Source organism: Triticum aestivum, chromosome 6B, assembly GCF_018294505.1.
Source record: "Triticum aestivum cultivar Chinese Spring chromosome 6B, IWGSC CS RefSeq v2.1, whole genome shotgun sequence".
Lineage (NCBI taxonomy): Eukaryota > Viridiplantae > Streptophyta > Magnoliopsida > Poales > Poaceae > Triticum > Triticum aestivum.
In genome coordinates this window covers 552,727,039-552,748,562 of record NC_057810.1, presented here as the reverse complement: position 1 = coordinate 552,748,562, position 21,524 = coordinate 552,727,039, and positions in this window count along the sequence as shown.

The following is a 21,524-nucleotide window of genomic DNA, read 5'->3' as shown; positions in this document are numbered from 1 at the left end:
CAGTGGCTACCAAGTGGGTGGTGGGCGGGGTTCGAATTTCTTCGTCATCCGCATCCCAACCATGTTGGCCGTAGTTCGGCCAGGGCTCTCCTGACAAAGAGAGAGACTTTAATGAATTCAGGATATCGCCAAAAGGCGAGTGCTAAAAGACGTCCACGGCGGAGAACTCCATGATCGGAGCCCAATCGGGCTTAATCGGAAGAGGTGCAGGATTTACGGAGTCCGGAGCGGAGTCCGGCACCTTGGAGTCACGGGCCTTGCGAAGGACTAGGCTGGTATCCGGCTCTATCACCGTAGAGGTTGCAGCTTCTGGGGCGGCGTCCAACCGTCCATCCCCGACTGGCGCAGTGGGCTCCGAGCTAATGGTCGGAGCGGACACCTGAGCGACGCTCTGGGCGTTGTCCGGCGGCAGAGCCAAATCATGCCCATCGTGACAGTGCGGCGCGCCCGGTTGTGGCTCGAATCCGTCGAAGATCAAGTCCCCGCGGATGTCGGCCGTGTAGTTTAAGCTTCCAAACCTGACCCGATGGCCAGGGGCGTAGCTTTCAATCTACTCCAGATGGCCTAAAGAGTTGGCCCGCAGTGCGAAGCCGCCGAATACGAAGATCTGTCCGGGGAGAAAAGTCTCATCCCGGACCGCATCGCGATTGACGAGCGAAGAAGCCATCGGGCCTAAAGGCGACGACACAGAGGAACTCTCAATGAAAGCACCAATGTCGGTGTCAAAACCGGTGGATCTCGGGTAGGGGGTCCCGAACTGTGCGTCTAGGCGGATGGTAACAAGAGACAAGGGACACGAGGTTTTTACCCAGGTTCGGGCCCTCTCGATGGAGGTAAAACCCTACTCCTGCTTGATTAATATTGATGATATGGGTAGTACAAGAGTAGATCTACCACGAGATCGGAGTGGCTAAACCCTAGAAGCTAGCCTATGGTATGATTATTGTTCGTCCTATGGACTAAAACTCTCCAGTTTATATAGACACCGGAGAGGGCTAGGGTTACACAGAGTCGGTTACAATGGGAGGAGATCTTCATATCGTATCACCAAGCTTGCCTTCCACACCAAGGAAAGTCCCATCCGGACACGGGACGGAGTCTTCAATCTTGTATCTTCATAGTCCGGCCAAAGGTCTTAGTCCGGCCATCCGGACACTCCCTAATCCAGGACTCCCTCAGCGAGAGTCCGAGCTTGCCTCGGCACTTGAAAGCGCCAAGTCTGCCAATGCCGAAGCCCAAAAAGCCCTCTAGGAGATTGAGGCGATGAAAAAGATAGCGGAGGGTAAGGCATTCTTTATGCAAAGCAAGCATGTGAAAGTGAATTACGTGTTGCTTACCCAAATCCGGAGCTCTCCAGGAGCATTCACAGATCTGCCCTGCAGTGTGTCCGCCGCCGCCGCATTCTACCGATCCAAAGAAGGGAGCTCGACGGAGAAGGTGTTCTGGTCCCAGTATGCTGAGGCCGGATGCCCGGTGCCCTTGAGCGACCAGCTGAAGCAGCTGGTCGAGCTCCATAAGGTGGCCGAACAGGCCATGAAGGGCCTTATAGGCCGGCTATGGCCTGGGGAGGTCCTGCCTGAGAGCTACTTCGGGCTGGTGAGGCGGCTGGTGGATGCCTGTCCGCGGCTTGAAATCATCAAGCGCTCCGTATGCATCGAAGGCGCCCGTAGGGCTTTTGCCCGTGCTAAAGTGCACTGGGGCAAGCTGGATGCTGAGAAGCTGGTGACAGAAGGGGCACCGGAGGGGAAGGAGCATCGCAGGACCGAGATGTATTATGAGGGCGTCCTGAAGGGTGCCCGTCTTGTGGTGAATGAATGTACCAGGGATGTAATTTTTGAGTAAACTCGCTCGTGTTTATCCTGTGCGCTGAAAACTTGTTCATATGCGCTAAGCAACGCTTTTTGAATTTCAAATATTACCTTCTGTGCGGCCATTTATTAAATCTGAGAGATGCAAGTCGTCGGCTTCTGCCCCCATGCCACGAGTGTTGGGGTGTTCGGGATAAACCTGAGCGCTCTTGTTCCCATTCTTGGGTCCTTCGAGGGAGGCGCTCAGCACAACGAACAAGGCAATTGGACTTATAATGCTTTATCACTCTCACTTAGCCATAGAATTCTATAATTTTAAATTTCGGCGAAGCCCCTAGTATTCGGAAGACCGAGTTCAGGGCGCTAACCACGCCTAGGCCGGATAAATCCAGCTCCTCGCTCTAAGCGGCATAAGTCTTTAGGGACTCGAAAAACCTCTCGAACAGCGACCGGTCTCTCGCCCTATCATGACGGTCAGTTTTAGCTTTCTCTACTGAGGTGTTAACCCAGCTCAACTGGGGCACAATCGCAGTAGTTCTCCCAGCACTACCTTAGCCGATATAGCGGAACGTAAGGTACCAAAACATGGGAGCCGGGCAAACCCAACTATTGACCCAAGACATGATTCGGAGCCGATGCATATAATGCTATAAGTTTGGGGTGCCACACTCGTGAGAGTGTTCGGTCTTCTCACACCATATTCTGGGGTGCTTAAGCCCCTAGTGTATTGGCCGTACCAAAGTGTACGGTTGCATAATGTCATGATTGAACATATTTACATGAAAAATGAATGCAATAATAGACAAGAGCTATGTATTGTTTATTAAAGGGCTGCTATGAAAGAAGAACGATACAAATAATGTGATAAGCAAGAGATGGGATTTTTTAACATGTCCCCCTCCAGGGGCAAGCTACGAGACTTTAAGTAAGACAGGTATTTAGCTTGTTATAGAGACCACCTGGACTTTCGACGTGGCTTGCTATCTCCCTGGCTGTTTCATCGTGTGTTCGGCGAGTGTACTGCCGGACAGGCCTTCCGAAGAGTGGAGTCCTGAAAGTAAGAAAAGAGAAATGACAAAATCGGGAGCCCCTAGTGCGGTTGAGCCGCATTCTGGGCATGCCGTGGTTGCGCCCCTCCCCTTATGCCCATGGTATTTCTAGAGCGTAATGATGTACGCGTGGTACTAGTTTCTCAATCTCGCGAGGGCTGGGGTTGGGGCCGCACTACTAAGCTTGCTCGGAACATGCCAGACGGTCTTGTTGTAGGTTACTCCGGGCGCGCTTGACGGTGTCCGGACGTTTAACAGCCGGACTGGAGAATTGCCTTGAGAGGCTACTTTGTACTTCCGCCGCAAGGGCCGCCTTGTGCTCCTCTGTTCGGAGAGAGCGTTCGGTGTTTCCATTGACCGTAATGACTCCGCGAGGGCCTGGCATCTTGATCTTGAGATATGCGTAGTGCGGCACCGCATTGAACTTTGCAAATGCGGTTCGTCCGAGCAGGGCGTGGTAGCCAGTACGGAACGGGACTATGTCGAAGATTAACTCTTCGCTTCGGAAATTATCCGGGGATCCGAAGACCACTTCGAGTGTAACTGAGCCTGTACAGCTGGCCTCTACACCTGGTATGACGCCTTTGAAGGTCGTCTTTGTGGGTTTAATCCTTGAGGGATCTATGCCCATTTTCCGCATTGTATCCTGATAAAGCAGGTTTAGGCTGCTGTCGCCGTCCATGAGGACTCTAGTGAGGTGAAATCCGTCAATGATTGCGTCTAGGACCAATGCGACGAAGCCGCCGTGACGAATGCTAGTGGGGTGGTCCCTTCGATCAAAGTTTATCGGGCAGGAGGACCATGGGTTGAACTTTGGGGCGACTGGCTCCAACGCATATACGTCCCTGAGCGCACGCTTCCGTTCCCTTTTGGGGATGTGCGTTGCGTATATCATGTTCATCGTCCGCACTTGTGGGGGAAAGCCCTTCTGTCCTCTGTTGTTTGGTGGCCGGGGCTCCTCCTCGTCATCGCTATGCAACCCCTTGTCTCTGTTTTCGGCACTTAACTTGCCTGCTTGCTTGACACCCAACAATTCCTGTTGGTGTGATTGGCTGGTTGTTCGGGGGTGCCGTGTATCTGGCACGAGCGATCGAGTATCCGGTCTAGACTAGAAAGGCTTGGAGTATTTCTTTTGAATGGCTTTTTCCGCTGACCGGGTTTAGATCCCCTGAATCCGGCATTAACTGCTGTATCCTCAGTGTTGTCGCCGTTAATGCGGCGTTTGTGCTTGTTGCGACGCGACCTGCCATTGTTTTCCTTGGTATCCGAATTACCAGGGCTCTTGGTCATGTTATTGAAGGAAATATGCCCTAGAGGCAATAATAAAGTTATTATTTATTTCCTTATAATCATGATAAATGTTTATTATTCATGCTAGAATTGTATTTACCGGAAACATAATACATGTGTGAATACATAGACAAACAAAGTGTCACTAGTATGCCTCTACTTGACTAGCTCGTTAATCAAAGATGGTTATGTTTCCTAACCATGAACAATGAGTTGTTATTTGATTAACGAGGTCACATCATTAGTAGAATGATCTGATTGACATGACCCATTCCATTAGCTTAGCACCCGATCGTTTAGTATGTTGCTATTGCTTTCTTCATGACTTATACATGTTCCTATGACTATGAGATTATGCAACTCCCGTTTACCGGAGGAACACTTTGGGTACTACCAAACGTCACAACGTAACTGGGTGATTATAAAGGAGTACTACAGGTGTCTCCAATGGTCGATGTTGGGTTGGCGTATTTCGAGATTAGGATTTGTCACTCCGATTGTCGGAGAGGTATCTCTGGGCCCTCTCGGTAATACACATCACATAAGCCTTGCAAGCATTACAACTAATATGTTAGTTGTGAGATGATGTATTACGGAACGAGTAAAGAGACTTGCCGGTAACGAGATTGAACTAGGTATTGGATACCGACGATCGAATCTCGGGCAAGTAACATACCGATGATAAAGGGAACAACGTATGTTGTTATGCGGTCTGACCGATAAAGATCTTCGTAGAATATGTAGGAGCCAATATGGGCATCCAGGTCCCGCTATTGGTTATTGACCGGAGACGTGTCTCGGTCATGTCTACATTGTTCTCGAACCCGTAGGGTCCGCACGCTTAAGGTTACGATGACAGTTATATTATGAGTTTACATGTTTTGATGTACCGAAGGAGTTCGGAGTCCCGGATGAGATCGGGGACATGACGAGGAGTCTCGAAATGGTCGAGACGTAAAGATTCATATATTGGATGATATGGTTAGGCCAAGGGGTCAAGCCCATGAGGCTTTAGGTCGGTGCAAAAAGGAGTCTTGCGGAGGCCAGGGGGCCAAACGCCGGAGACCCTGGCGTCTGGCCCTGGGCCAGACGCCGAGGCCCATGGCGTCTGGGCCAGACGCCAAGGATTGTGGCGTTTGGTCCTGGAGTCCGAGTGGGACTCTTGCCTTTCGGGCAAAACCGACTTTGAGGAGGCTTTTGCTCCAAGTTTCGACCCCGGGGCTCAACATATAAATAGAGGGGCAGGGCTAGCACCAAAGACACAAGAAGTTGATCCACGTGATCTATTCCTTAGCCGTGTGCGGCGCCCCCAGCCACCATATTCCTCGATAATACTGTAGCGGAGTTTAGGCGAAGCCCTGCTGCTGTAGTTCATCAAGATCGTCACCACGCCGTCGTGCTGACGGAACTCTTCCCCGACACTTTGCTGGATCGGAGTCCGGGGATCGTCATCGAGCTGAACGTGTGCTCGAACTCGGAGGTGCCGTAGTTTCGGTGCTTGATCGGTTGGATCGAGAAGACGCACGACTACTTCCTCTACGTCGTGTCATCGCTTCCGCAGTCGGTCTGCGTTGGGTACGTAGACAATACTCTCCCCTCGTTGCTATGCATCACATGATCTTGCGTGTGCGTAGGAAATTTTTTGAAATTACTACGAAACCCAACAGTGGCATCCGAGCCAGGTTATTTATGTTGATGTTATATGCACGAGTAGAACACAAGTGAGTTGTGGACGATACAAGTCATACTGCCTACCAGCATGTCATACTTTGGTTCGGCGGTATTGTTGGACGAGACGACCCGGACCAACCTTACGCGTACGCTTACGCGAGACCGGTTCCCTCGACGTGCTTTGCACAGAGATGGCTTGCGGGCGACTGCCTCTCCAACTTTAGTTGAACCAAGTATGGCTACGCCCGGTCCTTGCGAAGGTTAAAACGGAGTCTATTTGACAAACTATCGTTGTGGTTTTGATGCGTAGGTGAGATTGGTTCTTACTTAAGCCCGTAGCAGCCACGTAAAACATGCAACAACAAAGTAGAGGACGTCTAACTTGTTTTTGCAGGGCATGTTGTGATGTGATATGGTCAAGGCATGATGCTGAATTTTATTGTATGAGATGATCATGTTTTGTAACCAAGTTATCGGCAACTGGCAGGAGCCATATGGTTGTCGCTTTATTGTATGCAATGCAATCGCGATGTAATGCTTTACTTTATTACTAAACGGTAGTGATAGTCGTGGAAGCATAAGATTGGCGAGACGACAACGATGCTACGATGGAGATCAAGGTGTCGCGCCGGTGACGATGGTGATCATGACGGTGCTTCGGAGATGGAGATCACAAGCACAAGATGATGATGGCCATATCATATCACTTATATTGATTGCATGTGATGTTTATCTTTTTATGCATCTTATCTTGCTTTGATTGACGGTAGCATTATAAGATGATCTCTCACTAAATTATCAAGAAGTGTTCTCCCTGAGTATGCACCGTTGCGAAAGTTCTTCGTGCTGAGACACCACGTGATGATCGGGTGTGATAGGCTCTACGTTCAAATACAACGGGTGCAAAACAGTTGCGCACGCAGAATACTCAGGTTAAACTTGACGAGCCTAGCATATGCAGATATGGCCTCGGAACACGGAGACCGAAAGGTCGAGCGTGAATCATATAGTAGATATGATCAACATAATGATGTTCACCGATGAAACTACTCCATCTCACGTGATGATCGGACATGGTTTAGTTGATTTGGATCACGTGGTCACTTAGAGGATTAGAGGGATGTCTATCTAAGTGGGAGTTCTTTAGTAATATGATTAATCGAACTTAAAATTTATCATGAACTTAGTCCCTGATAGTATCTTGCTTGTTTATGTTGATTGTAGATAGATGGCTCGTGCTGTTGTTCCGTTGAATTTTAATGCGTTCCTTGAGAAAGCAAAGTTGAAAGATGATGGTAGCAATTACACGGACTGGGTCCGTAACTTGAGGATTATCCTCATTGCTGCACAGAAGAATTACGTCCTGGAAGCACCGCTGGGTGCCAGGCCTGCTGCTGGAGCAACACCAGATGTTGTGAACGTCTGGCAGAGCAAAGCTGATGACTACTCGATAGTTCAGTGTGCCATGCTTTACGGCTTAGAATCGGGACTTCAACGACGTTTTGAACGTCATGGAGCATATGAGATGTTCCAGGAGTTGAAGTTAATATTTCAAGCAAATGCCCGAATTGAGAGATATGAAGTCTCCAATAAGTTCTATAGCTGCAAGATGGAGGAGAACAGTTCTGTCAGTGAGCATATACTCAAAATGTCTGGGTATAATAATCACTTGATTCAATTGGGAGTTAATCTTCCGGATGATTGCGTCATTGACAGAATTCTCCAATCACTGCCACCAAGCTACAAGAGCTTCGTGATGAACTATAATATGCAAGGGATGAACAAGACTATTCCCGAGCTCTTCGCAATGCTGAAAGCTGCGGAGGTAGAAATCAAAAAGGAGCATCAAGTGTTGATGGTTAACAAAACCACTAGTTTCAAGAAAAAGGGCAAAGGAAAGAAGAAAGGGAACTTCAAGAAGAACAGCAAGCCAGTTGCTGCTCAAGAGAAGAAACCCAAGTCTGGACCTAAGCCTGAAACTGAGTGCTTCTACTGCAAGCAGACTGGTCACTGGAAGCGGAACTGCCCCAAGTATTTGGCGGATAAGAAGGATGGCAAGTTGAACAAAGGTATATGTGATATACATGTTATTGATGTGTACCTTACTAATGCTCGCAGTAGCACCTGGGTATTTGATACTGGTTCTGTTGCTAATATTTGCAACTCGAAACAGGGGCTACGGATTAAGCGAAGATTGGCTAAGGACGAGGTGACGATGCGCGTGGGAAACGGTTCCAAAGTCGATGTGATCGCAGTCGGCACGCTACCTCTACATCTACCTTCGGGATTAATATTAGACCTAAGTAATTGTTATTTGGTGCCAGCGTTGAGCATGAACATTATATCTGGATCTTGTTTAATGCGAGACGGTTATTCATTTAAATCAGAGAATAATGGTTGTTCTATTTATATGAGTAATATCTTTTATGGTCATGCACCCTTGAAGAGTGGTCTATTCTTATTAAATCTCGATAGTAGTAATACACATATTCATAATGTTGAAACCAAAAGATGCAGAGTTGATAATGAAAGTGCAACTTATTTGTGGCACTGTCGTTTAGGTCATATCGGTATAAAGCGCATGAAGAAACTCCATACTGATGGACTTTTGGAACCACTTGATTATGAATCACTTGGTACTTGCGAACCGTGCCTCATGGGCAAGATGACTAAAACACCGTTCTCCGGTACTATGGAGAGAGCAACAGATTTGTTGGAAATCATACATACCGATGTATGTGGTCCGATGAATATTGAGGCTCGAGGCGGATATCGTTATTTTCTCACCTTCACAGATGATTTGAGCAGATATGGATATATCTACTTAATGAAGCATAAGTCTGAAACATTTGAAAAGTTCAAAGAATTTCAGAGTGAAGTTGAAAATCATCGTAACAAGAAAATAAAGTTTCTACGATCTGATCGTGGAGGAGAATATTTGAGTTACGAGTTTGGTGTACATTTGAAAAACTGTGGAATAGTTTCACAACTCACGCCACCCGGAACACCACAGCGCAATGGTGTGTCCGAACGTCGTAATCGTACTTTACTAGATATGGTGCGATCTATGATGTCTCTTACAGATTTACCGCTATCATTTTGGGGTTATGCTTTAGAGACGGCCGCATTCACGTTAAATAGGGCACCATCAAAATCCGTTGAGACGACGCCTTATGAACTGTGGTTTGGCAAGAAACCAAAGTTGTCGTTTCTTAAAGTTTGGGGCTGCGATGCTTATGTGAAAAAGCTTCAACCTGATAAGCTCGAACCCAAATCGGAGAAATGTGTCTTCATAGGATACCCAAAGGAAACTGTTGGGTACACCTTCTATCACAGATCCGAAGGCAAGACATTCGTTGCTAAGAATGGATCATTTCTAGAGAAGGAGTTTCTCTCGAAAGAAGTGAGTGGGAGGAAAGTGGAACTTGACGAGGTAACTGTACCTGCTCCCTTACTGGAAAGTAGTTCATCACAGAAAACTGTTTCAGTGACACCTACACCAGTTAGTGAGGAAGCCAATGATAATGATCATGAAACTTCAGATCAAGATACTACTGAACTTCGTAGATCAACCAGAGTAAGATCCGCGCCAGAGTGGTACGGTAATCCTGTTCTGGAAGTCATGCTACTAGATCATGATGAACCTACGAACTATGAAGAAGCGATGGTGAGCCCAGATTCCGCAAAGTGGCTTGAAGCCATGAAATCTGAGATGGGATCCATGTATGAGAACAAAGTATGGACTTTGGTTGACTTGCCCGATGATCGGCAAGCAATTGAGAATAAATGGATCTTTAAGAAGAAGACTGACGCTGATGGTAATGTTACTGTCTACAAAGCTCGACTTGTCGCAAAAGGTTTTCGGCAAGTTCAAGGGATTGACTACGATGAGACCTTCTCACCCGTAGCGATGCTTAAGTCCGTCCGAATCATGTTAGCGATTGCCGCATTTTATGATTATGAAATTTGGCAGATGGATGTCAAAACTGCATTCCTGAATGGATTTCTGGAAGAAGAGTTGTATATGATGCAACCGGAAGGTTTTGTCGATCCAAAGGGAGCTAACAAAGTGTGCAAGCTCCAGCGATCCATTTATGGACTGGTGCAAGCCTCTCGGAGTTGGAATAAACGTTTTGATAGTGTGATCAAAGCATTTGGTTTTATACAGACTTTCGGAGAAGCCTGTATTTACAAGAAAGTGAGTGGGAGCTCTGTAGCATTTCTGATATTATATGTGGATGACATATTACTGATTGGAAATGATATAGAATTTCTGGATAGCATAAAGGGATACTTGAATAAAAGTTTTTCAATGAAAGACCTCGGTGAAGCTGCTTACATATTAGGCATTAAGATCTATAGAGATAGATCAAAACGCTTAATTGGACTTTCACAAAGCACATACCTTGACAAAATTTTGAAGAAGTTCAAAATGGATCAAGCGAAGAAAGGGTTCTTGCCTGTGTTACAAGGTGTGAAATTGAGTAAGACTCAATGCCCGACCACTGCAGAAGATAGAGAGAATATGAAAGATGTTCCCTATGCATCAGCCATAGGATCTATCATGTATGCAATGCTGTGTACCAGACCTGATGTATGCCTTGCTATAAGTTTAGCAGGGAGGTACCAAAGTAATCCAGGAGTGGATCACTGGACAGCGGTCAAGAACATCCTGAAATACCTGAAAAGGACTAAGGATATGTTTCTCGTATATGGAGGTGACAAAGAGCTCATCGTAAAAGGTTACGTTGATGCAAGCTTTGACACTGATCCGGACGATTCTAAATCGCAAACCGGATACGTGTTTACATTAAACGGTGGAGCTGTCAGTTGGTGCAGTTCTAAACAAAGCGTCGTAGCGGGATCTACATGTGAAGCGGAATACATAGCTGCTTCGGAAGCAGCAAATGAAGGAGTCTGGATGAAGGAGTTCATATCCGATCTAGGTGTCATACCTAGCGCATCGGGTCCAATGAAAATCTTTTGTGACAATACTGGTGCAATTGCCTTGGCAAAGGAATCCAGATTTCACAAAAGGACCAAACACATCAAGAGACGCTTCAACTCCATCCGGGATCTAGTCCAGGTGGGAGACATAGAGATTTGCAAGATACATACGGATCTGAATGTTGCAGACCCGTTGACTAAGCCTCTTCCACGAGCAAAACATGATCAGCACCAAGGCTCCATGGGTGTTAGAATCATTACAGTGTAATCTAGATTATTGACTCTAGTGCAAGTGGGAGACTGAAGGAAATATGCCCTAGAGGCAATAATAAAGTTATTATTTATTTCCTTATAATCATGATAAATGTTTATTATTCATGCTAGAATTGTATTTACCGGAAACATAATACATGTGTGAATACATAGACAAACAAAGTGTCACTAGTATGCCTCTACTTGACTAGCTCGTTAATCAAAGATGGTTATGTTTCCTAACCATGAACAATGAGTTGTTATTTGATTAACGAGGTCACATCATTAGTAGAATGATCTGATTGACATGACCCATTCCATTAGCTTAGCACCCGATCGTTTAGTATGTTGCTATTGCTTTCTTCATGACTTATACATGTTCCTATGACTATGAGATTATGCAACTCCCGTTTACCGGAGGAACACTTTGGGTACTACCAAACGTCACAACGTAACTGGGTGATTATAAAGGAGTACTACAGGTGTCTCCAATGGTCGATGTTGGGTTGGCGTATTTCGAGATTAGGATTTGTCACTCCGATTGTCGGAGAGGTATCTCTGGGCCCTCTCGGTAATACACATCACATAAGCCTTGCAAGCATTACAACTAATATGTTAGTTGTGAGATGATGTATTACGGAACGAGTAAAGAGACTTGCCGGTAACGAGATTGAACTAGGTATTGGATACCGACGATCGAATCTCGGGCAAGTAACATACCGATGATAAAGGGAACAACGTATGTTGTTATGCGGTCTGACCGATAAAGATCTTCGTAGAATATGTAGGAGCCAATATGGGCATCCAGGTCCCGCTATTGGTTATTGACCGGAGACGTGTCTCGGTCATGTCTACATTGTTCTCGAACCCGTAGGGTCCGCACGCTTAAGGTTACGATGACAGTTATATTATGAGTTTACATGTTTTGATGTACCGAAGGAGTTCGGAGTCCCGGATGAGATCGGGGACATGACGAGGAGTCTCGAAATGGTCGAGACGTAAAGATTCATATATTGGATGATATGGTTAGGCCAAGGGGTCAAGCCCATGAGGCTTTAGGTCGGTGCAAAAAGGAGTCTTGCGGAGGCCAGGGGGCCAAACGCCGGAGACCCTGGCGTCTGGCCCTGGGCCAGACGCCGAGGCCCATGGCGTCTGGGCCAGACGCCAAGGATTGTGGCGTTTGGTCCTGGAGTCCGAGTGGGACTCTTGCCTTTCGGGCAAAACCGACTTTGAGGAGGCTTTTGCTCCAAGTTTCGACCCCGGGGCTCAACATATAAATAGAGGGGCAGGGCTAGCACCAAAGACACAAGAAGTTGATCCACGTGATCTATTCCTTAGCCGTGTGCGGCGCCCCCAGCCACCATATTCCTCGATAATACTGTAGCGGAGTTTAGGCGAAGCCCTGCTGCTGTAGTTCATCAAGATCGTCACCACGTCGTCGTGCTGACGGAACTCTTCCCCGACACTTTGCTGGATCGGAGTCCGGGGATCGTCATCGAGCTGAACGTGTGCTCGAACTCGGAGGTGCCATAGTTTCGGTGCTTGATCGGTTGGATCGAGAAGACGCACGACTACTTCCTCTACGTCGTGTCATCGCTTCCGCAGTTGGTCTGCGTTGGGTACGTAGACAATACTCTCCCCTCGTTGCTATGCATCACATGATCTTGCGTGTGCGTAGGAAATTTTTTGAAATTACTACGAAACCCAACAGTTATTGCTATGAGCTAGCTAGCTGTCTTCTCCCGCGCAAAAGCGGGTCATGAGTGTCGTGGAGCCTGCCATAGATTTCGGCTTTTCCTGTCCTAGGTGCCGGCAAGCCATTCGTCTCGGATGTTATGCTTGAAGGATGCGAGGGCCTCTGCATCCGGACAGTCGACTATTTGATTTTTCTTGGTTAGGAACCGTGTCCAGAATTGTCTGGCCGATTCCTCTGGCTGCTGAATTATGTGGCTTAAGTCATCGGCGTCTGGTGGTCGCACATAGGTGCCCTGGAAATTGCCAAGGAATGCGGATTCCAGGTCCTCCCAGCAACCAATTGACGCTACTGGCAAGCTGTTAAGCCAATGCCGAGCCGGTCCTTTAAGCTTGAGTGGGAGGTATTTGATAGCGTGTAGATCATCACCACGGGTCATGTGGATATGAAGGAGATAATCCTCGATCCATACCGCAGGATCTGTTGTGCCATCGTATGATTCGATGTTTACGGGTTTAAACCCTTCGGGGATTTGATGATCCATTACTTCATCTATGAAGCATAGTGGGTGTGCGGCGCCTCTGTACTGGACTATATCACGACGTAGCTCATATGAGCTTTGCCTGCCCTGTTCGGCCTGGCCGTATTTGCCATATCTGGCGTGACGGTTATCGTCACGTGTCGTGGGGCGCCCACACGATCCGTAGATCGACCTTGTTTGCCTGGCCTTGTCCTCCAATATGTCTCGCAGGTCTGGCGCGTTTCCCCGTGCCTTGGTACATTTTGAGCGGCGCCGGGGTGCGGCTTGAATGGATGGCCGAGAGGCCTCTCTGTCGTGGCCACGAGGTGGCCGGTCGGCCACGTCATACGCTGGTGATGTAGGTTTAGTTGCTTCCTCCTCTAATTAGGGTAGCAGCCTATGCTTTGGGTAGCTCTTGGAGGGGCGTTCGAGTTTGTACTCTTCGTCTGCCAGGACTTCAGTCCATCTGTCGGTTAGCAAATCTTGGTCAGCTCTAAGCTGCTGCTGTTTGTTCTTGAGGCTTTATGACGCCCCCGATTCAATCGTACACTAATCATGCACGCAAACATGTACGATCAAGATCAGGGACTCACGGGAAGATATCACAACACAACTCTAAAAATAAAATAAGTCATACAAGCATCATAATACAAGCCAGGGGCCTCGAGGGCTCGAATACAAGTGCTAGATCATAGACGAGTCAGCGGAAGCAACAATATCTGAGTACAGACATAAGTTAAACAAGTTTGCCATAAGATGGCCAGCACAAACTGGGATACAATCAAAAGAGGCACAGGCCTCCTGCCTGGGATCCTCCTAACTACTCCTGGTCGTCGTCAGCGGGCTGCACGTAGTAGTAGGCACCTCTAGTGTAGTAGGAGTCGTCGTCGAAGGTGGCGTCTGGCTCCAGGGCTCCAGCATCTGGTTGCGACAACTAGGTAGAAGGGAAAGGGGGAAAAGAGGGAGAAAAGCAACAGTGAGTACTCATCCAAAGTACTCGCAAGCAAGGAGCTACACTACATATGCATGGGTATATGTGTAAAGGGCCATGTCAGTGGACTGAACTGCGGAATGCCAGAATAAGAGGGGGATAGCTAATCCTGTCGAAGACTACGCTTCTGGCAGCCTCCGTCTTGCAGCATATAGAAGAGAGTAGATTGAAGTCCGCCAAGTAGCATCGCATATCATAATCCTACCCGGCGATCCTCCCCTCGTCGCCCTGTGGAAAAGCGATCACCAGGTTGTCTGTGGAACTTGTCTGGGTGTGTTTTATTAAGTATCCGGTTCTAGTTGTCATAAGGTTAAGGTACAACTCCGGGTCATCCTTTTACCGAGGGACACGGCTATTCGAATAGATAAACTTCCCTGCAGGGGTGCACCACATAACCCAACACGCTCGATCCCATTTGGCCGGACACACTTTCCTGGGTCATGCCCGGCCTCGGAAGATCAACACGTCGCAGCCCCACCTAGGCACAACAGAGAGGTCAGCACGCCGGTCTAACTCCTATGGCGCAGGGGTCTAGGCCCATCGCCCTTTGCACACCTGCATGTTGCGAACGCGGCCGGAAGCAGAACTAGCCCCCTTAATACAAGTGCAAGCTTACGTTCCAATCCGGCGCGCGCCACTCAGTCGCTGACGCCAAGAAGGCTTCGGCTGATACCACGACGTCGAGTGCCCATATATTTCCCGCGTAGTTGGTTAGTGCGTATAGGCCAGTGGCCAGACTCAGATCAAATACCAAGATCTCGTTAAGCGTGTTATTATGAAGCAACCGTGAACGCCGACCAGGGCCAGGCCCACCTGTCTCCTAGGTGGTCTCAACCTGCCATGTCGCTCCGCCACAAAGTAACAGTCGGGGGCCGTCGGGAACCCAGGCCCACATCTACCGGGATGGAGCCACCTGTCCTTCCAGCCCCCACATCGGAATCACTTGCGGGTACTCAACGAGCTGACCCGACTTTAGTCACCATCTGTATAGTATGTATGTATGTATAGTATATACCCGTGATCACCTCCCGAGTGATCACGGCCCGATAGTATAGCATGGCAGACTGACAAAAATATAGGGCCACTAATGGTAAACTAGCATCCTATACTAAGCATTTAGGATAGCAGGTAAGGTATCAGCAGATGTAGCAACAATGACAGGCTATGCAACAGAATAGGATTAATCGAAACAGTAACATGCTACACTACTCTAATGCAAACAGTAGAGGGTAGAATAGGCGATATCTGGTGATCAAAGGGGGGGCTTGCCTGGTTGCTTTGGCAAGAAGGAGAGGTCGTCAACTCCGTAGTAGTACTGGGTAGCAGCGGCGTCGGTCTCGTAGTCTACCGGAGAGAAGAGAGGGAAGAAACAATAAATACAGTGCAAACATAAGCAAGACGACACAAGAGATGACAAAGAGCGGTGCTAGGTGTGACCTAACGCAGCGCTACGTGTTACAGACAGAGTGGGAATTTAACGGAAAAGTTTTCCCGGTTCCGGATGTTTGTCAGACAAATGAACTGGAGGGGGCGGTTCCATGTTTAGGTAGTTAGGGGCACCTAACAGGCATGTGGTTAGCGTATCCAGATCCGTCTCATTTATCTGAGCAACATTCATGCATAACACTTTTTCATTCGAGTTACGGATTATTTATTATGATTTTTCAAAGATTTAAACAATTTCTAAAATAACTAGAATTATATTAATTTGAAAATTTAAACAGTGCAATTATTTGTATACTCGGAGGCAGCCAGCCACAGTCAATGACATGTGGGGCCCCTGGGCTGGGTTGACCAAGTCAATCTTTGACTAGTCAACCACTGAACAGTGCATGTGGGCCCTACTTGTCATACACGCAGAACCTTTTAACTTCTACTCCTATTTAACATTTAATTAAAATGGAGGGCCCCATGTGTCAGTTGCACAGGTAGCAAACAAATTAATTAAAAAACTAATCTAATCCTATACTAACACTAAACAAATCCTAGCACTAATCCAAAGCGTTGGCTGGCTCAGGCACGCACAGGAGCACGCATCCTTTGTGTGTGCGTGAGCACTGGATGCTCGTGAGCTCGCATGCCTGGTCGGCCATGGCCGAAGCGCATCTGACGAGCTTGCACATATGGCCGTGGGCCGACGAGCAGCGGCGAGTTCGGCCGGTCGCGGCAGCAGTAACAAGCAGCGGCAGCAGAACAGCAAAGTAGCAGCGCATGAGCCACAGCAGCAAGGCAGCGGCGTGAAGCAACAACAGGCAACAGCGGGTGCGGGCGAGCGCGAGCAAGGGAGACTACGGGCGCAGCCACGCACAGGCGGTCGCGTCCAGAGGGCGCGGCCGGTGCACGCAGGGGCGCAGGCGGGTACCACGAGAGTGGTGGTGAGCACGAACTCCCACAGAGATCTGGGCGCGCGGTGGTGGAGGCATACGACGACGGATTCGACGGGGGAAGAGGGGGAATCGGATGAGAGCCTCATGTTGCGCCTGTAGGGGTGCACAGCGGGCTCGGGGGAGGCTCGAGGACGGCGGATTCCGGCGATGGCGACGGCGGTGCAGAGGAGGAAGACGGCGTTGGGGGCGTCCGGCGCCACGCGGCTTGACGGGGAAGAAGACTCGATCCCGACGATTGACGGTTCCCCGGCTCGAACTGGGGGCTGTAGTCGAAGTAGACGAGTCCGGCGCGTCTCCTGGCGAGGTTTCAGCCCGTGAGGAGCTCGGTGGCCATGGTAACGATGGGGCGGCGGCGACTGCATCTTCGGGTGTGCTCCAAATCAAAGAGAGCGAGGTGAGGGAGAGATAAGTGAGGGCTAGGGTTTCGTTCAGGGGGTCGCGGGGTGTCTTCTAAGGTGCCGGGGGGGTGGCGGATGGCCACCACCACGGCCATGGCGCCGTGGATGGCCGCCACGCCCCTGCCTCATGTACTGTAGCGAGAGGAAGGGGATAAGTGGGAGTGTGGGCTGGGCCAAAAGTACTGTGGTCATCAAAGGCCCAGTGGCACAGCAGATAGTTAGGCCATTTTCTATTTTCCCTTTTATGTATTCCAGTTAGCCACTGTTTGTATTTATTTAGTGATAAAAGTGAATTTAATCAAACTTGAAATTTATCACACAATTTGAGAACAACATTTTGGTGTTGCATAAAAAGTTTTAGAGCCAACGGAATTGTTCAAGCATTTTTGAAAATTGAATAAGCCAATTAATATGCCGTTGGGCCACTTTATATTTTCCTAGGGATTAAAGGGAGAGCCAAATTATGTTGGTTGCCACATGATAATTAGCTAGTGAATATTTCCAACCCATCGAACATTTTTGTTTTGACATTCGAATACTTTATTTGTTTGAATTTATTTTTAAAATTTGAATTTGAACCGGTTTCGAATTAACGCGAGTTTAACAACAGTAATCGTGGTGATTTGGCATCATTAGCAGAGGATTACTGTAGCTTAATTATCCGGGCGTCACAGTTCTCCTCCACTACAAGAAATCTCGTCCCGAGATTTAAGGGGTGAAGTAAGGGGGAAAGTCTCGGGAAGGACGGAGCTCAACACAAGGTAGGTACCTGGGGGTTATCTCAATGAACGTGGCATAGAGGCATCTCTCGAGTTGAAATTTATGAAAGTCAATGAGAGCAAGGTAAGAAGGTGCAATAAGAAGCTTCAGCTGGGTAGGCAATCGATTGATGTCTGAAACAGAGTGTGAAAGGGGTTCAGAGCATCGAGAATAAGTATTGCATCTAATACGATAACAGTTCACAAGAAGGTAGCTCATGAATTACATACAAAGCCAAACGTGAGAGATAACCTTAGAAACAAGGCTCTACAGGAGAGTCAGGTTTCGATCCTGTGGAACTGTGGGTTATGGGCCCACCATGTGGGTTTTAAAAGTAGGAAGGACGCTTACATCTTGCACGGTCATGATAGCAAGGCATGTCAGAGGATAGCTTATCAGCTATGTCGGCAACAACGTCGGTACCAAGGGCGGGGGACAAAGAGAACCATTTTATTGCTCGTTGAAACGAGGCAGACCAATAGGCAAAGTTGTTGTCCATCGATGGCTACCAGAATGTCATCGATAATAGTAACAGGGTCTTACTACCCGAGTTGTACTCTGAGGTGTTTACCTAAGCAGGGAATTATCTCTGCTCGGATAAGTTAGATTATAGGAAAGGTTAAACAAAACAATGGAAAGGAAAATATGATTAATATATTAATTAGACCAACGGAAAGGAAAATGTGTTTGTATCTGAGTATCAAGAGTATATCTTTGCCAAGAAAAGGCAGAGCATGATATACATGATAGGGCTCCAAATATGAAACCATGTAGACAAGGGGCAAGGAATTTATGAGGTTTACCATTACCACAGTGTTTGGATAGTTGATCAAGAAACATTTAGCATTGAGCTTCCAATGTTCTTGTGGATATTCGGAGTACCAGAGTCATGTCTCGGGATAACATTGACTAGGTCATTAGGTAAGGTCCGACTTTGGATACATAAAGGATTCATCGGAAAAAACTTAATAAATAAGTCATACAATTTCAGCAAGGAAAAGATGAGCATGTTGCCGATGGGTTCCGCTGCAATCCATCGACGTGTCAAAAAGGATGTATTTCCAAAATTATATGAACATGTTTGTGTTGGGGGAGGGTAAGGCTAGAATGTTGTCGATGATAACACAAATTATCGAGGGGCAATGATGGTGTTTCTCATCATGAATTCAATTGATATCCTAGAAGAGCTCAGAATGTTGATGATGGTCACAACACATTTGTCGAGAGATTTCATGAAGATGTAATCGATCGACGATGACATCAAGTCATAGGAATGATGAAGCGAAAAGTTATTGGAACCATGGGTACAACACAAACTCGAAATCAAGCTTGCTATTCAAGGAGAAAAAATGATAAGGCAAGGAATATCGATGTAAGCTTAGCTCATTGTCAGAAATTGTGCTCCGGGAAGAAGGACCAGGTAGCACATGTAAAAATTTTAGTACGATAATGATATAGCCGATCAGGCTAGGACTGACTTGAAGGATTATTAAACTCGTAAGCAACAAAAATGACTTAGAGTTATTGAATCGAAGTGCGGAATCGATTCACTTATGGGTGTTCTCGGTTGACAAACAACCCAGAACCCATGAAGTGACAAGGACAGGGTAAGGTAGTGCTCCATCAAAAGTTCATAAGATGTAGTGCAATGGCATGATATCCTCGAAATACCAGGAGTAATACTCGAAGGTAGATCATAATAGAGGTTGGGCAGGCATATTGACCTGCAGAAGACAAGTGATTTAACTTGTCCAAGAAATGGGACCAAAGAAGAACAATCATGGTCGGAACCACGGTTGCGAAGGATCAATTCACCGATACCAGATGATATTATATCAAGGAAATAGTTATTATTACACGAAGCTTACATGATAAGTTACACATCGTGTCCATGCGCATGAACACAAAGTTCAAGGTCGACTCCCACTTCTTCAATGCATAACCTTTCATTCCCTCCTCGTTTTCAAAGAAATTGTAGGGCAGAAGATTTATCTGGCGAAGTACCAGAAGAGTAAGACTCGTGGGAACTCTCGGGCTCATACGGATTATGGAAGGCATAAGGTCAACCCATCAGGGCATTTTTACGAATCTATACAACCATCAACCAAGCAAAAGATACGAGTTCGAAAGCAGAGTATCGAAGTCAAAGCAGATGATACAATTCACCGAAGGTATCATGTATCAGGGAAAAACTCACAAGATTTTGGATGTGAAGTACACTGTCGGATAACAACCCAGCAATGGATCTGGCGATTCACGACAGAGTTGATGTGATTATCGATAATCAATCAAAATGAAGAAGGGGATGCAAAGGCATCGGCTTATAGAAACGTCTGAATGATTCGATGCTTGGGTACAAAGGAATTATGATTTCAAGACGAAGGATCAGAAGCAGAGGCTCTGATCAAAAGATGAGTAAGTTGAATAGACTTAGAGGTGTACCCGATCAAATTTGGATTGGGCAAGTACCAGCTCATATCTGGAAGAATGTCTGAGCCGGAAAGAAAAATTTCCAAGGATTAATTGATGACTGCGAGTATCTCACACGTTGAATCCATAGGAACAGAATGACCACCATAAAGAATTTTAAAGAATATTGCTAGACATATGGAATTAATCCTAATGCAAGCAGGCAAGGAGAATCAAGAGCAATAGGCTGCAGAGGATTTTCGGAAGAACGAATAGTATCCCAAAGACTTTGTGAAACACATTAACAACTGGGGATGAACGGATCCCCGGTAAGTGTGAGGAATTATTCACACATGTATTCATGCAGAATAGGAGCTGCAAGGCAGCAGGCACAAAGGATTCTCGGAACAATAGAGAGTATTTCGGGGTACCTAGTAATAATAAGATCATCGGGGAATGATTGTATGAATGACGAATGTACGTGGTCACCCATAGGATTTTATCGATGAAAGGGAATTGAAAAGCAATGGGCACAAGGGTCTCGGAAAAACATCGACAAGTATCTTCAGAATTTTCTAGTGAAGCAGGCGATCATCTGGAATGAGCGGCTCTCCGGGAGGAAGTGTTTACGAGATCCTAGAGTCGGAGTTAGTAAAATCTTTAACCCGAATAGAAGAGAGATCACCCCAGAGTATAACGAGGAATAAAAGATCCTAATACCACCCAATTGGCGACATGGGCCCGTAAGCCACACAGCCAAGTTAGTAAAACAGTTTTTCATTGACTAGACTCAACTTCGGCCAAGGAGTTGGAAAGTAGGCTACCTACAGGCAGTCGGCTCTGATACCAACTTGTGACGCTCCCGATTCAATCGTACACTAATCATGCACGCAAACGTGTACGATCAAGATCAGGGACTCATGGGAAGATATCACAACACAACTCTAAAAATAAAATAAGTCATACAAGCATCATAATACAAGCCAGGGGCCTCGAGGGCTCAAATACAAGTGCTCGATCATAGAAGAGTCAGCGGAAGCAACAATATCTGAGTACAGACATAAGTTAAACAAGTTTGCCATAAAATGGCCAGCACAAACTGGGATACAATCGAAAGAGGCACAGGCCTCCTGCCTGGGATCCTCCTAACTACTCCTGGTCGTCGTCAGCGGGCTGCGCGTAGTAGTAGGCACCTCCAATGTAGTAGGAGTCGTCGTCGAAGGTGGCGTCTGGCTCCAGGGCTCCAGCATCTGGTTGCGACAACCAGGTAGAAGGGAAAGGGGGAAAAGAGGGAGAAAAGCAACCATGAGTACTCATCCAAAGTACTCGCAAGCAAGGAGCTACACTACA